The sequence below is a fragment of the Hypanus sabinus genome, chromosome 3, assembly GCF_030144855.1.
Source record: "Hypanus sabinus isolate sHypSab1 chromosome 3, sHypSab1.hap1, whole genome shotgun sequence".
In the NCBI taxonomy this organism is placed as follows: Eukaryota; Metazoa; Chordata; class Chondrichthyes; order Myliobatiformes; family Dasyatidae; genus Hypanus; species Hypanus sabinus.
In genome coordinates, this window is record NC_082708.1 from 95,157,548 (window position 1) to 95,174,197 (window position 16,650).

At 40.7% G+C, this 16,650-nt stretch overlaps 1 pseudogene; it reads right to left on the reverse strand.

The window, feature by feature from the left end:
* Positions 1-758: 758 nt before the first annotated feature.
* The window catches only part of LOC132391525 (calcium uniporter regulatory subunit MCUb, mitochondrial-like), an 83,264-nt pseudogene continuing 67,372 nt past the window's right edge, over positions 759-16,650 (reverse strand).

Genomic DNA, 16,650 nt, shown 5'->3' on the forward strand with positions numbered 1-16,650 from the left:
TGCTCTCCTCTTCTCCCCTCTTCCCTTCTGTACTGCAGAACCAGACTCAGTGCCAGAGATCCGGCTTCCACAGCTTGTCCCAGATAAGTCATCCCCCCCCAACAGTATCCAAATCGCAGGTCCTATTATTCGCAGGTTGTCTACAACAGAGACTTTCCAGGTCAATAATCTTGAGTTTATACTGTTCCAGTATCTGAGTAGTCAAAGTTAATTTCTTTTCTGGTGCATCGAGTCTGCAATATCTCGGTCTTCCAGCTTCATCGAGTTCAGCCATTTGGCGCTGTTGTTTTTCATTCTCCTGCTTGAGAGCTCCCAGTTTGCTTTCGATCTCCTTTAAAACTACTTCCAAAGTAGAATTCTTATTATTTATTTAGTTATTTTTATAAATCGAATTTGTCATCCAGGAGTTTCCACATAGCTTCCAAAGTGAGTGGAGATTCTTTAATTAGTTTAGGATCTCTTTCTTTCCTTCCACTTCCATTACTGGCCTCCTTGCCTTTTGGCTGATGCTTTTTGCGCTCTGCTATTCATTTTCAGCGATTAAAAATCGAAGTTCAGGCATATAAAAGTGTTATAAACACTTTAATATAAGTAGTGAAAGGGTGGTAAAAAACTGAAAAATGAACGGAGCAAAGCCAAAATACGACCTACTCTATCTAGTGCCCCAAGAGATCTCCCTCTTTCATTGATTCTGTTATGGTTATTGGATTTATTGAGTATGCCAGCAAGAAAATGAATCTCAAGGTTGTATATGGTGATACACTTTAATACTAAATTTATTTGAACATTAACAAATAGGATCACAACTTCCAATTTTCCAAATTAAAGCAAGGCTCAAGGAACCAGTAACAAAGAGAAAATATGATCATTTTTGGCACATCCCCAGAGCTTAGCAATGAACAGTTGCAGTACTTGCTTTAAAATTACTAATGGAAGTTACTAATTACTAATTTGAAATCCACAGCATGAAGAATGTTCTTATGACCTTTATCAGGAGTGACGATCTTTAATAAATAGCTCTTTCACAGCAATGCTGAAGAATGGTGTCAAGTTGCCAGTACAGTTCAATGTTGAAAAAGCAGAACAAAATTCTTACAATAGACTTAGGTAATTATTTTTGCCTTTAACCAATGAAAGATCAGTTTAAGATTTTGTTTTAATTTACATTGAAAACAAAGATAAAATCAATGCAGAAGAGTATCTTGTTCCATCCACTGTAATTTTTTTTCAAAGCAATGGAGTATGTTTTGTTCAATACCCATTTTTAAGTACTGTACAGTACATGGATGGCTGTGCTATCCCTCTGTTTGTTACAACAGATAAACCCCATGGGAACTATCATCACTGTGCACAGTGGAAGAATTGCATCATTCTCCAGTTCTGCTCTTTTTCAAATTCCAAATAGATGTTTAAACATCTCCTTTATCACAGCACCTCATCAGAAAACTTGACTGCCATCCTCACATACCTGTCTCCTTAAGGATACAGGAATTTAGTTCCATAACAAAATTCATTGGATCTCCTTTTATTGAAGTTATTTATAATAACTCTTTAAGAATTCTTTTCATCTTCTACAGTAATTAGAACATCAGTGATTATTCATGATCAGTTGGTAAAGAAAATTTGTATTGTGTTGTTAACTTCACAACCCTGCTAAGCTTTCTGTTAATTAAGACCATTGCTTTGTAATTAACTTCTGACCTTTCCCAATGCCATCATTTACACTACCAATTTTTACCTTTTTTTGCTCTTTTTGTACAACTTATAAGGTATGTTTTATTGCAATTTATAGTTTTTATTATTTTGTATTGCAATGTACAGCTACTGCGAAACAAAAAAATTCATGACATTAAACCCGATTTGGATTCTGATTCTGTCATTGAAAACTCACTCAAGCACAAATCTGATCCCAAATTTGAGAAGCCGTGCATACAGCTTATTCCTACCTCTAACCTGCTCCCAGCAATAAGATGTTGGACAGATAGCAAGGGAAGACAGTGTGCATCAGCACGTATAAAACTGTGCTCTAGCTGAGACGCAGTCCTAGCTGTTGTTCTAGCTTACTTTAGGGAAGATGCCTGGCAAATTGGCCTGTGTGTTTCATATATAAAAAGGCAGTGAGTTTTCAGTGTAAGAAACGCAAGGGATCATGTCAAAAACATGACACGTGCCCTGAAAACAGAGATTATATACATCACCTTAACAGCACCTCACTGACAAAATACAGCGGGTATTTCCAAAAATAAGGACTGAATAAAATCAAATGTGACCAGAACAGTCAGAGTGATCAAATTTTGGATATATCATACAAACTCAAGACTACGATTTCAGTCTTTGCTGTTTAACTGGTCAATCGGAAGATGCAGTAGTAAAGGGCTCCTCAGTCGTCTGAGATCCTCTTCTACCTACAAAAATCAGCAAAAGCCACGAACATGGATTAAAATTGCACACTTTAAACATATAGATATTAGTAAACAGAAACAAAATTCCATGCCAAAGGAATTCTGAAATATGCAATAGACGGCCTAATAAATTGCTGCCAATTAAATTTGGAAGGAAATGGGGAATGGTGAGGAAATTACTACAAGAGACAATAGTTGGAGGTAGTGGGTTATGAAATTGAAGGATACTAATAGCAGACAATGGAGAGACTCAAACACGAGGCTTTGTGTTTTAAAATGTTGATTTCTGGATCCCATTATTCAGTTTATTGCAATGTCGAAAAGAGATGAGCATGCATATTAAGATCTTTTGGTGGCAGAGTATCAGGTGAACTGAAGTTTACATACATATCAGCCTGGCCAGAAAAATTGTTGAGTCTGGAAATAAAGTTTGAATAAGTTGGTTAGAATGGTTAATGTTATAGAAGTACACATTTCTCGGATAAGATACAAAGGCGAACCAAAATGTTTTGAATAGCCTCCTTTAGCAAGTGGCAGTGAGCAGAGAGGGGTTGAAAATAATGGAATGGCACAAAGTTTGCACTGGCTGCTGAAGATCTTAGCTTTTGCTATTTGAATTTGGTGGTGGTTCTACCTCTTCTGTGGCTCACAAATTTCATTATACCGTCAAGAATATTAAGTATCTCTAATCAAAGATTTAAACAAAGCCAGGATAAAAAATGAATTCATCTGAAGTAAGATTGTGGCTGAACAGAAGTTGTTTGCAAATGAATAAACTATCTGAAGGAAAAGCAAAGAGAAGATGCTGAGCCCAAGGCAGCTCTTTGGTGTTGAGACAAGCAGAGAAAAACAAATGCTGCTAAGACTTCCGATCAAATAATTTATGCTTTGAACTTGGGTTACCTAACCTTAGCTATCTCTTCCTTGATTTTGTTGTAGTTTTCTACATCAAATCTACGTCTTCTAGCAAATCGATGGAAGTATTGAAGTTTCTGTCTGTCTTTCATTTCATTATATACCCAGTCCTAAAAAAAAGGACACAATTTCAGTACATTGTATAAAAATGCCAATGAATGCAAAAGCAAATTAAAACAGATCCTAGAAATGTTTACTTGTTCACAAGGTGTGTATACAGCTGGTAACATTGGCATTTATTGTTAGTCCTTATTGATCTAAAGCAGATCAGAGTGAAATCCAATGCAGGGCAAGGATGGCTAAACTTCCCCGAAGAGGGGTGAAAGAGCAGTCTGTATGGAGCTTGTACATTTCCCATTGTCTTCAAAGATTTCCTCCAGGTTCTCCAGTTCCCTCCCACAAACCAAAGGCATTTAGATGGGAAACAAGAGGAAGTCTGCAGATCCTGGAAATGGTAGTTTAATTGGTTACTTTGAGTCTACTCCACCATCACCTCCCCCCCCCCCCCCCCCCGTGTAGATGAGTAGTAGAATCTGTACAGAAATGATAAGAATAAAATACTGAAATTGAGGTTTAGTGTGTGAAGTCAGTGGGCCAAAAGGCTTGTTTCTGTGTTATGTCTTTCCGTAATTCTATATTTTGGACTTTTTAAAGCAAGTTTGACTCCTGCATGTCCTATGAGATGGTGCAATTTTAATATAATCTCTCCTTTTATCCTATCCTTCACTCAATGATATGAAGCTTGGAACCACTGAATATTTTTCTGAATCTCCCCAAAGTACAGTTCACAAGTCATAAATGTCAATTCATCAACACTAAAAATTTCATTCTCTAATAATATAAAACTTTAAGACATAGGAAGAGAATCAGGCCCTCAGACCATCGAGTCTGCTCTGCCATTCCATTACAACTGATTTCATTCCTCAGCCTCATTTTCCTGCCTTCTCCCTGTCACCTTTAATACCATTAGCAACCAAGAACCTATCAACCTCAGCTTCAAATATACTCAATGACTTGGCCTCCACACCACGTGTAGAGATAGGGGTAGGCCTCCCCTATCTCTATTACTGGGCTTCGGCCCTCTCTTCCCCCCATTCCTAATGAAGGGGTCTCAGCCCAAAACATTGGCTACTCTTTTCTCACAGATGCTGCCTGACCTGCTGAGTCTTCCAGCATTGTGTATGTATTCTTTGATCCACAGCATCTGCAGTTGTATTTTTGTGTTTTCAGCCTATAATGTACTGTCTTTTGCCATTCCTCCTTACTTAAAGAGCGGAGTGACATCTGCAGTATTTCAGTCCTGCTGAACCATTCCAGAATCTAGTGATTCTTGAAAGATCATTATTAATGCCTCTACAATCTCTTCAGCCGACCTCTTTCAGAGCTTTGGGGTGCATCTGGTCCAGGTGACTTGTCTACCTTCTGGCTTTTCAGCTTCCCAAACATTATGTCCTTAGTAATAGCAACTACACTCATTTCTGCCCTCTGACACTCTCGAATTTATGAAATACTGCTGATACCTTCCACGGTGAATACAGAAGCAAATGATGGAATTATTTACGTTTTTGTACATGAAGGTACTTTTGACTGAAGAGTGGAAAACAAAAATCACCCTTTTATGTAATAGTTACCTGACGAGTGATGAGGAAGTATGCATAAAAGAACCATGGAACTCCCATAGGTTATGAAGTAGGTGACAGGCTCCATGATGTCCCAGGAGTAGACCCACCACGTTAACCAGGCTAATGCTCCAGCTTGAGGTGGACATTAGAGCCAAACCTATCCACAGCAACCGAGTGGATTTAGCTTCAGCTTTCAGAAATAATTGTAACTTCATCTGGAGGCATGGAGGGTATAGTTACTCACAGGTCTTGTATAATTGAAACACACCATGAATAATCGCTGCAGTCTGTGAACACCTAAGCTTTGCATTAATTTTAGAGTTTATTGTAGAGCACACTGATCCTGAGAGCATTTACATCACAACTTAAAACCATGTCACAGAACATTTATGGTTGGCTCAATGAACTGGTTCAATGGCATTTTTTTTTTACCCAGAATGGTCATTATCCGGGAATTCACCTGTAGGTTCTTTACAACCATGAAAGTGACAGCTACTGGAGAAGCATTTGATGGTTTGATAGCAAATGCTGGATTGATAAGACCAATTCTAGTTTTATCTTAATTCCCTTGTGCAATCAATTAATTTTATTACAATAACTCAGTTCACTAATTTCAAAACAAAATGCACAAGGAATCAGCTGCCTGATCATAATTGCTGACTGTCATACCAAATGAAATATTTCATTAATGAATAAAGTGATCCAACACTCCAATTGATCACCAAGCCAAGATATTCTTAAGCATTTTAATCGTACAACTGTAAAGCATACAGTAGACCATAAAATATAGGAGAAGAATTTGACCATTCAGCCCATCAAGTGTAATTTTTCATGGCTAATCCATTATCCCTCCTAATCACATTTCCTGCCTTCTCCCCGCCCACAACTAATCAAGAACCAATCAACTTCCACCTTAAATACTCCCAATAACTTGGCTCCTACAAGCACCTGTGGGAACAAATTTCTCAGATCCACCACCCCCTCCCCCCCCCCCCCCCCCCCCCCGGCTAAAGAAATTCCTCCTCACCTTTGTTCTAAATGGATATCTATATATTCTGATGTTGTGCCCTCTGGTCCTAGACTCCCCAACTATAGGAAGCATCCTCTCCACATCCACTCTATACCTAGACCTTTCTAGATAATCTAGGCCAGAAACACTCTTTTTATTATATTTCATGGTTCATTATCACACATACGTCAAGTAAGATTTTATAAGAGACATTTTCAGCTATAGTCCTGAACTAGCTCACAGTCATTATCATTGATAATGAAACAGTTCTGCAACTGACAACATTATTAAACCTCATTTCTTGCTGCACTGATAGAGTAAACAATAGACAATAGGTGCAGAAGTAGACTATTCGGCCCCTCGAGTCTGCACCGCCATTCTGAGATCATGGCTGATCATTCACTATCAATACCAAGTCCCTGCCTTGTCCCCATATCCCTTGATTCCCCTATCCATCAGATATCTATCTAGCTCCTTCTTGAAAGCATCCAGAGAATTGGCCTCCACTGTCTTCCGAGGCAGTGCATTCCACACCTCCACAACTCTCTGGGAGAAGAAGCTCTTTCTCAACTCTGTTTTAAATAACTGACCTCTTATTCTCAATCCATGCCCTCTGGTACTGGACTCTCCCAACATCTGGAACATATTTCCTGCCTCAATCCTATCAAATCCTTTAATTATCTTAAACGTTTCAAGCAGATCCCCTCTCAATCTCCTCAATTCCAGCGTGTACAAGCCCAATCTCTCCAATCTCTCTACGCAAGACAGCCCTGCCATCCCAGGAATCAACCTAGTGAATCTACGCTGCACTTCCTCAATTGCCAGAATGTCCTTCCTTAAACCTGGAGACCAAAACTGTACACAATATTCCAGGTGTGGTCTCACCAGGGCCCTGTACAAATGCAAAAGGACATCCTTGCTCTTGTACTCAATTCCCCTTGTAATAAAGGCCAACATTCCATTTGCCCTCTTCACTGTCTGTTGCACTTGCTCATTCACCTTCATTGACTGATGAACTAGGACTCCTAGGTCTCTTTGCATTTCTCCCTTACCTAACTCTACACCGTTCAGACAATACTCTGCCCTCTTGTTCCTGCTTCCAAAGTGGATAACTTCACATTTATTCACATTGAATGACATCTGCCAAGTATCTGCCCACTCACCCAGCCTATCCAAGTCTCCCTGTATTCTCCTAACGTCCTCTTCGCATGTCACACTGCCACCCAGTTTAGTATCGTCAGCAAACTTGCTGATATAGTTTTCAATGCCCTCATCTAAATCGTTGACATAAATCGTAAAGAGCTGTGGTCCCAATACAGAGCCCTGTGGTACCCCACTAGACACCTCCAGCCAGTCCGAGAAACACCCATTCACTGCTAAATCTTTAGACAAAATAGATTTTTTAAATTCTTAAGAACAATTACTACAAACTGTCCTGAATTATTCACCTGTTTGAAAATCTGTAGTTGTCCATTCAGATTTTCCAATTTCTCCAGGAGTTCCCTCTCTTTGTGCAGTTGGTGTTCTTGTATATGTAACGCCATGTAAAGCTTATGAGTCAAATCTTTTATATCATCCATTTCCACAGACCACTCACTATTTATATGGTCTAAGGTAATGAACAGAAAATAGTCAAGAAAGATATAACACATTGTCTGAACAATCAAATCAGCTGATCATTTTGCAAAACCACAACATATATAAAAACATTTCCAATAAATGTTGATGTTCATCAAGAATAAACTTACTGATGAAACTGAAGAATGGGAAATTGAATAATCCAGAGCAATGATTTTAGTGTCATAGAATCAGAATTTGCCCATGCTGACTAAATGAGCTCGTTCCATTTACCATCTCCCTCTAAACCAGGGGGTCTTAACCTTTGTTATGCCACGGACCCCTTTTGGCAGTGCCGTGCGGCCGACGGGTCCCTTTGGCAGTGCCGTGCGGCCGACGGGCTCCTTTGGCAGTGCCCTGTGGCCGAAGGGCCCCTTTGGCAGTGCCGTGCGGCCGACGGGCCCCTTTGGCAGTGCCGTGCGGCCGACGGGCCCCTTTGGCAGTGCCGTGCGGCCGACGGGCCCCTTTGGCAGTGCCGTGCGGCCGACGGGCCCCTTTGGCAGTGCCCTGTGGCCGAAGGGCCCCTTTGGCAGTGCCCTGTGGCCGACGGGCCCCTTTGGCAGTGCCGTGCGGCCGACGGGCCCCTTTGGCAGTGCCACGCGGCCGACGGGCCCCTTTGGCAGTGCCACGCGGCCGACGGGCCCCTTTGGCAGTGCCACGCGGCCGACGGGCCCCTTTGGCAGTGCCGTGAGGTTGCTGGACCCCTTCTCATACATAAAATACATAGGATCACAAAAGAAACCATTTATATGGAAACAGAGTTATCAAATTATTTAAAAATAAACAAATAATTAAAGGAAATGCTAAATTTCAGTCTTGGGTTAGTGAAAATGAAAATGTAAATTTTTTCCCATCCAAGTTGACAGACCCACTGGAATCTATCCACAGATTCCCGAGGGGTCTGTGCACCCTCAGGTTAGGAACCCCTGTTCAAATTCCTTTTAAATATTGCAATTATACCTGTCTCTACCCCTGCTCTCTCTCTCTCTCTCAATATTTTTATTTGTTTCTACATATAGGAACACAGAGTACAAGAAGATCTATATTAGAGGTCAAAAGAAAAAAAATAAGATAGTACCAAATACATAGTAACCCGAATTCTTAAAAATTAAATTGTAATATTGAAATATAATAATTTTATTACAGAGAAAACCCACTACCAAAGTCAGAGCTGTTAGGAAAAGCAATAAAAAAGGGAAAAAACCCTTTTCATATAATAAAATATATTACTAGCCACCATCTACACTTTTACAACAAATCAAAGATTTTCAAAATAACTCAAAAATGGTTTAACATAGAATATTACAGCTCATTACAGGCCCTTTAGCCCACAATGTTGTGCCAACCCTCAAACCCTGCCTCACATATAACCTCTTAAATTCCTCCTGTCTAGTAGTCTCTTAAACTTCACTAGTGTGTCTGCCTCCACCACTGACTCAGGCAGTGCATTCTACACTCCAACCACTCTCTGAGTGAAAAGCCTTCCTCTAATAACCCCCTTTAACTTCCCTCCCCTTACCTTAAAGCTGTGTCCTCTTGTACCAAGCAGTGGTGTCCTGGGGAAGAGGCGCTGGCTGTCCACTCTATCTATTCCTCTTAATATCTTGTACACCTCTATCATGTCTCCTCTCATCCTCCTTCTCTCCAAAGAGTAAAGCCCTAGCTCCCTTAATCTCTGATCATAATCCATACTCTCTAAACCAGGCAGCATCCTGGTAAATCTCCTCTGTACCCTTTCTAATGCTTCCACATCCTTCTTGTAGTGAGGCGACCAGAACTGGAGACAGTACTCCAAGTGTGGCCTAACCAGAGTTTTATAGAGCTGCATCATTACATCGCTTCTCTTAAACTATATCCCTCGACTTATGAAAGCCAACACCCCATAAGCTTTCTTAACTACCCTATCTACCTGAGGTCTCTGTTTCAGAAACATTAAGTTTTTCCTGATTTCTTGCGTAGCCAAATTATTTATTTCATTCCAAATTCTTTTAATTTCCCCTAATGTATCCTGTGTCAAATTCAATTTGTGTTTTTTCCCTAGTTCCTTCAGCCTATTTTGTAATTCCTCTAATGTTTTATTCCTTATTTTTTTCTTATATGAAGATATTGCTATAATTTTCCCTCTTAAGACCGCCTTCAGAGTATCCCATAAAATGGGAGGTGAAACCTCTCCATTATCATTAAATTCTAAGTAGAGACCAATTTCTTTTTAATTTGTCCCTTAAAGTACAGATCATTGAGTAGACTTGAATTTAGTATCCAAATAGTATTCTTTGGTTGTAGGTCAAAATCAACAGATAAATATATAGGTGCATGGTCACTTACATCTATTGTCCCAATTCCACAGGTGTTTATTTTGTCTTTGTCTTCTCCAAATGTTATGAAATAGTCTATTCTTGTATATACAGAATGGGGAGCAGAATAATGAGTGTAATCCCTTCCGTCAGGGAAAAGGTCCCTCCATATATCAATTAAACCAACATCCTCAAAAAGTATATTAACTTTCTTATGTAAAGATTTTGTTTCATAGGTTTTTCTATTGGAAGAGTCTAAGTTTGGTTGTAATTGTAAATTTAAATCTCCCCCACATATCAGGAGACCCTCTGTTTCCGTTACCATAATATCAGTAATTTTCTGAAAGAAACCAATATCACTTCCCAGGGGTGCGTATATATTCAATAGAGTAACTGAATTGCCGTCTATATTCCCCCTTACCAGAATAGATCTGCCCTGCTTGTCTCCCATTTTGAATATTTTTTCAAAATTTAGCTTACTTGAAATAAGAATAGTTTTTTTATGCTCAGTATCACTTAAATGAGTTTCCTGTAAATATACTACATGGGCTTGTTCTTTTTTCATTTTGGATAAAATTCTCTTATGTTTGATTGGATTTAATAGCCTATTACATTAAAATAAATGAAGTCCTTAGCCATCTGTATTTATTCTGTCAATGTATCATTGAAATTAGAATAAAACTTAATCGATCTACTCCCTGAACAAATAAGAACCAAGAAACTCAAATAATAATAAAAATAGCAATGAACGTGTGATTCCAAGGCTGAGGTCTCTAGTAAATGACGCTGCGTTGAGCTAGAGGAAATGTCTAGCTGTGGGGGATAACCTCTCCTACTTGTGAATTGAGGGCCCCCATTACAGTATTCATAAAAGTCAGTGAACAGAGAAAAGATTTCCCTGTGTACTTCTCCTATATATACATATATATATTTGCGCACACACACGCAAATATATATATACACACACACACATTATACACATAGACACATATTCACACACACACACACACACACACACACACATATATATATATACATTCTCATTTTGGTGGGGAAAAAGGAGTAAGTGAGCGAATAAAGAATAACAACAAAGTAATATAAAATCCACATTATAATAAGTATTTCTCGAGAGCGGTACAGCACTGTGTACTTTTGTTTCTGTTCAGCTTCTCAACATTTTTAAAGTTAGCCAAACCTTATGGCTCTTCTGAAAGGGGTGAGAACTGTCTTTGGGAAACTCCCTGTGTCTTCCTGATATGTTTCTCTCGGCCTCCTCCCGTCTCCTGCCTTCTCGATTCTTGCACTATTTCCCAAGCCGAACGGGACAATTCCTCAGCCAGGCTTTCTTTCGTTTTGGTTATGCTGACGGGCAACACTCTGGCCTTCACGTCTGTAGTCACCTCTTCCACTGTCTGGTACAACTGCGTCCCGTTGTCATAAAACACTCAAAGTTTAGCAGGGTACAGAGTTTGAAATCTAATCTTATTTTACTTTAATACTTGCTTTACTTTGGAGTATTCTTTGCATTTCTGGAGGATGGGGGGGGGGGTAATCTTGGTCGAAATATATTAATTTATCCTCTAAAAACACTCTCTTCTTACCGTAGGCCTTTCATAGAATCTCCACCTTGGTGATGTACCGAAGGAATTTAATTATTATTGATCGTGGCTTTCTCTCCTGGGTAGGTTTCGGACCGAACGCGCGGTGCGCTCTTTCGACTTCCAGCTCCATAGCCGGGGGAAGGTCCAACGCGTCCAGCAGTAACTTTCCAACAAACTCCGTCATAGATGGGCCCTCCGCTCCTTCAGGAACGTTGTAGATTCTGATATTTTTCCGCCGTGATCTTCCCTCCAGGTCAAGCAGTTTACCTTCTTGGTGATGTATTATTTTTATTGTCTTGCTCAGTATCCGTTCCAACTTTTGAACACGATCTTCCGCCTTCTCAATGCAAGTCTCTGCCACCGCTATTTCTTGATTAACGCTGGCGAGCTCTGCCTTAATATCACGGAGCTGCTGCTTTATATCTTTCTGGACGTCCATTATTTCTTTCAGGATTTCGAAGACGTTCGCTGCTTTGTCTGAACGAGGCCCAACAGCTGCCTCGCTAGCACGCGGTCGCGTCGGAGAGCCGCTGCAATCCTCTCGGACGCAGACTCCGCAGTGTCGCTTTTTTAAATTTCCATTTCTTCTCCCCATTCTTGCGCCCCTTTTCTGTTCAAGTATTTTTTGAAAAATATTATATTTGATGGGTTAATGGGGCTTAATATGCGTTTTTCCGGAGGAGCTAGTGACTTAAGCTGCCATTCTCGACAATGACATCACCGGAACCTCCACTAAGCATTTTTAACTTTCTTAAATATCACACATTCATGCCAGACAAGGGGGTCACAGCGAGGCAACGGGAGGGGGGGGGGGGGGTTGCAGCGAGGCGACGGCAAACTGATAGGGGAGGGGCAACAAGATAAATATAAGATTCAGGTGCTGGCTTCTGAAAACTGGTAGTAAACTGAATACTTTGCCTTTAATAATTTCAGTTCAGTCATGTACACTCAAATCTTGCTCTAGTACTTTACCAGACTAAATGTGGGCAATGATCATATGCAAATACAAGATGAAAGAATGCTTTATTTGTTACATGTACAACAAAATGCATAGTGAAGTGTGTCACTTACATCAACGACTAATGACTGGCCTCAAGTGTCACCATGCTTCCGATGCCAACAAAGCATGCCCAAAATTTACTAACCCTTATACATTTGGAATGTGTGAGAAAGCAGGGCATGTGGAGGAAAGCCACACATTCACAGACAGTGGCGAGACTGAATCCAGGGCACTGTTGCTAACTAATTAATCTGATCAGACAGTTTCACTTCTTTACAAGAATATTTTAAAGAAAACAGTGAAAAATCGCTTTGAAAATCACAAATAAAAATATCTTAACCAAAGTAATCCAATGTCAAGATGCTCATCTTACCTTTATGAGGTGGTTTTACAAAATAATTTGCCTTGTTAATAACTAATCGAAAGTTATTTGATAGCAGAACAGTCATTAGTGTGCAGGCAGAAACTCTGGTGCCATCTGCAGGAAAACAATAAAATACCTTTGAAAGTTACAGGAAAAAAATTCAGTGAACGTAAATGTTTTATTCTCACTCTTTATACAAGATATGGTGCTTGATGCCAGACATAAATGACCTCAGTGATAGTAGCAAGAGCAACAGTGTTGACCCTTCTACTGGGATTCAACACCACAACTTCAGCGCGACGAAGGTATTCCCAACTCCCACAGATAATATTCACCTTGACCGGATTCTCACACTGAACTTTCAGAAATCAAACTAAGATATCTTTTCTCTATCACTTATTTTTCCTTCTTAATTGATGAAAATTAGCACGATTCACGAGAGTTAACATAACTGACTGACAAACTACAATGTGCTGACCCTAATCAGTTACCAACATTGCACCACCCCAAAGTTTTATAGTCATAGAATATAATTTATAAATTGAGAAATTGCTACTGATTGCATATTTTTGAGGGAATGTTACTTTATTACTGAGAAATGGTTCAACTACATTAACAGAAGGATCATCAAGCTATTTGTAACTTAAAACTTAAGTATCTCCGTTCTACTAACCAAGAGATTTCTTCTCCATGATCCTGACTGTGGTTTACATATCACCAAAAGCATCTGTTAAAGCAAGCACTTGATGTATTGAATACTGCAATTAGCAAACAAAACACAGTCCTAATGCTTTCCAGATCATTGCCAGAGACTTCAGTCAAGCTTGCTCGAAGAAATCTCAGTCCAATTATCATCAACATTTCACCTGCAGCACCAGGGGTCCCAACACACTTGATCATTGCTACACGACCAATAAGAATTCCTACCATTCCGTACCTAGACCGTATTTCCGGATCATCTGGCTGTCCTCCTGCCACCTGCATACAGGCAGAGGATAATGAGCAATGGTACACAGGTATTGACAACAAAGAGGTAGGAGTGGGAGGCTGAGGAGCAGCTACAGGATTGTGTTGGGTTTCTGGACTGGACTGAGGATTCAAGAGGATCTAAATGAATACAACACGGTTGTCATGAATTTATAAAGTCTGTTGGGAACAAGTGTGTGCCCATAAAGTTATTCAGTTTTCCCTAAGCAAAAGCCCTGGATGAACCAAGAACTCTGCAATCTACTAGGGCAATAAGTAAAACACAAGAGGTCTAGGTACAACCTCTGGAAAGCCACCTCACATGAGAAGTGGCAATTCTGGACCAAACCTGAATCACAGAAGATGGCTCAAAAGCTATGGCAGGACTTAAAACCAAGTGACATAAGGTTTTGCTCCCAGATGAGCTCAATGCCTTTTATGCTTGCCAGGACTGCAAAAAAATACGGAATCACCTTCACGAACTCCCACACCCTGTAATTTCAGTCTCCGAGGGCAATGTGAGATCATGGGGTGAACCCATGAAAAGCTTCTGGCCCAGATGAAGTACCTGGCTGTGTACAAAAGATCTGTACTAAACAACCAGCTGCAGTAGTCACTGATATTTTTAACCTGTTGCTTTGGAAAGCTGAGGTACCCACTCATTTCAAGCAGACTTCAATTATCCAGGGCCCAAAAAGAATGTGGTAACCTGCCTCAACGACTATCCCCCAGTTGCACATACACCCACAGTGATGAAGTGCTTGAGAGGCTGGTGATGAAACACATCAGCTCCTGTATGACAGGTAACTTGGATCCACTCCAGTATGCCTACAGAAGCAACAGGTCCACAGCAGATGCCATTTCATTCACTCTTCACTAAATCCTGAAACATCTGGACAGTCTAGATGCATAGAGGGCTATGGGTAACCTGAGATTATTTCTAAAGTAAGTACATGTCTGGCAGAGCATTGTGGGCCAATGGGCCTGTATTGTACTGTAGGTTTTTTATGTTTCTATATATTAGGATGTTATTATATGACTACAGCTCAGCATTCAATACCATCAAACCCCCAAAATTAATCAATAAGCTGCAGCTCCTTGGCTTCAATCCCTCCTTGTCCATTTGGATTTCGATTTCCTCACTTGCAGACCCCAGTCAGTTCAAAACCACAAAGTACACTGCAGCTGCAGTGGTCAAAGCAACACGCACAACACGCTGGAGGAACTCAGCAGGTCGGTCAGTATCCGTGGAAACGAGCAGTCAATGTTTCAGGCCAAGACCCTTCGTCAAGACTGAAGAGGGAGGGGGCAGGGGCCCTATAAAGAAGGTAGGGGGAGGGGGAAGGAGAAGGCTGGTAGGTGCCTGGTGAAAAGGGGAAAGATCAAGGGGTGGGGGAGGGGAAACGGAGGGAATAGGCAGGAAAGGTGAAGAAGGAATGCACAGGGAAAGTACAATGGGTAGTAGAAGAAGGCAGAACCATGAGAGAGGTGATAGGCAGCTGGAGGAGGGGGCAGAGTGAAACTGGGATAGGGAAGGGAGGAGGAGGGAATTTACTGAAGTTGAAGAATTCAATCTTCATGTCAAGGGGCTGGAGACTACCCAGACGGTATATGAGGTGTTGCTCCTCCAACCTGAGTTTGGCTTCATCAAGGCCAAAGAGAAGGCCATGTATGGACATATCCAAATGGGAATGTGAAGCAGAGTTGAAGTGGGTGGCAACTGGGAGATCCTGTCTGTTGTGGCGGACAGAGCGGAGGTGCTTGATGGAGCAGTCTCCCAATCTGTGTCGGGTCTCGTTGATGTAGAGGAGGCCACGCCAGGAGCACCGGATGCAATAGATTACCCCAACAGACTCACAAGTGAAGTGTTGCCTCTCCTGGAAGGATTGTTTGGGGCCCTGAATGGATGAGATCTCCCATCTGGCACTTATCCCTGCAAGCATAAGTGCTACACCTGTCCCTACACATCCTCTCTTACCACCATTCAAAAGGAGACTCCAAAACTACAGGGCAGAAGTTTAATGCAAGAGGGGTAGGCTTTAAAGAGGATCTGAGGATCAAGTTTTTCCACACAGTTGGTTCTGGGTATATGACTTCCAGAAGATATGGTGGAGACAGCTATAATTACAACATTTAAAAATGATTTGTACACATACAAGATTAGGAAAGGTATGGTGAATTATAGGCCAAGCACAGCCAAATGGGACCAGCTTTCCTGGCCATCTTCATCAAGTCTGCTGAAGGGCTGTTTCTGCACTGAACAAACTGGTCTGACATAGTATTCACCAGCACAAAGTCTGTAGAGGCCAGAACTGAATACATATGGGAATAGAGTTCTAGACACAAAAACAAAAAGGAGGCAAAGCGAGAATGCAGGAATATGGAATTGAGAGAGGACATCAGTCATATCCATACTAAATAGTGGAGCATGCTTGATTGGCCAAATGATCTCCTCAGTATTTCCAGGTGTGCAAAAAAAAAAAATCAGAAGTGGAATGGCTGTACTCATGTGTAAATGTTGCTTTCAAATATACCTGTCAATGAACACCTCCTGAAAAAATACCCGTCAACAATCACTCCCGAAAAAAAATACCCGTCAATGATCACCTCCTGAAAATATTGCAACACTGGTGATGCCTCGATCTTCTTCCTTTATGTCCTTGAGAAAGTCGCCAACATTCATCAAAAATGGCTTCACGATAAACTGGCAGCGCTCATTTCTGGAGGGGAGTGTGATGGAAATTATTGTAAACCCGTTCTTGTATTCAACAGTCACCTCTGGAAAATAAAAGCATAATTCAATCACAAATTGCACTTTCATTACACTAAACAAATGATTTTTTTTAGCGCGTCACACCAG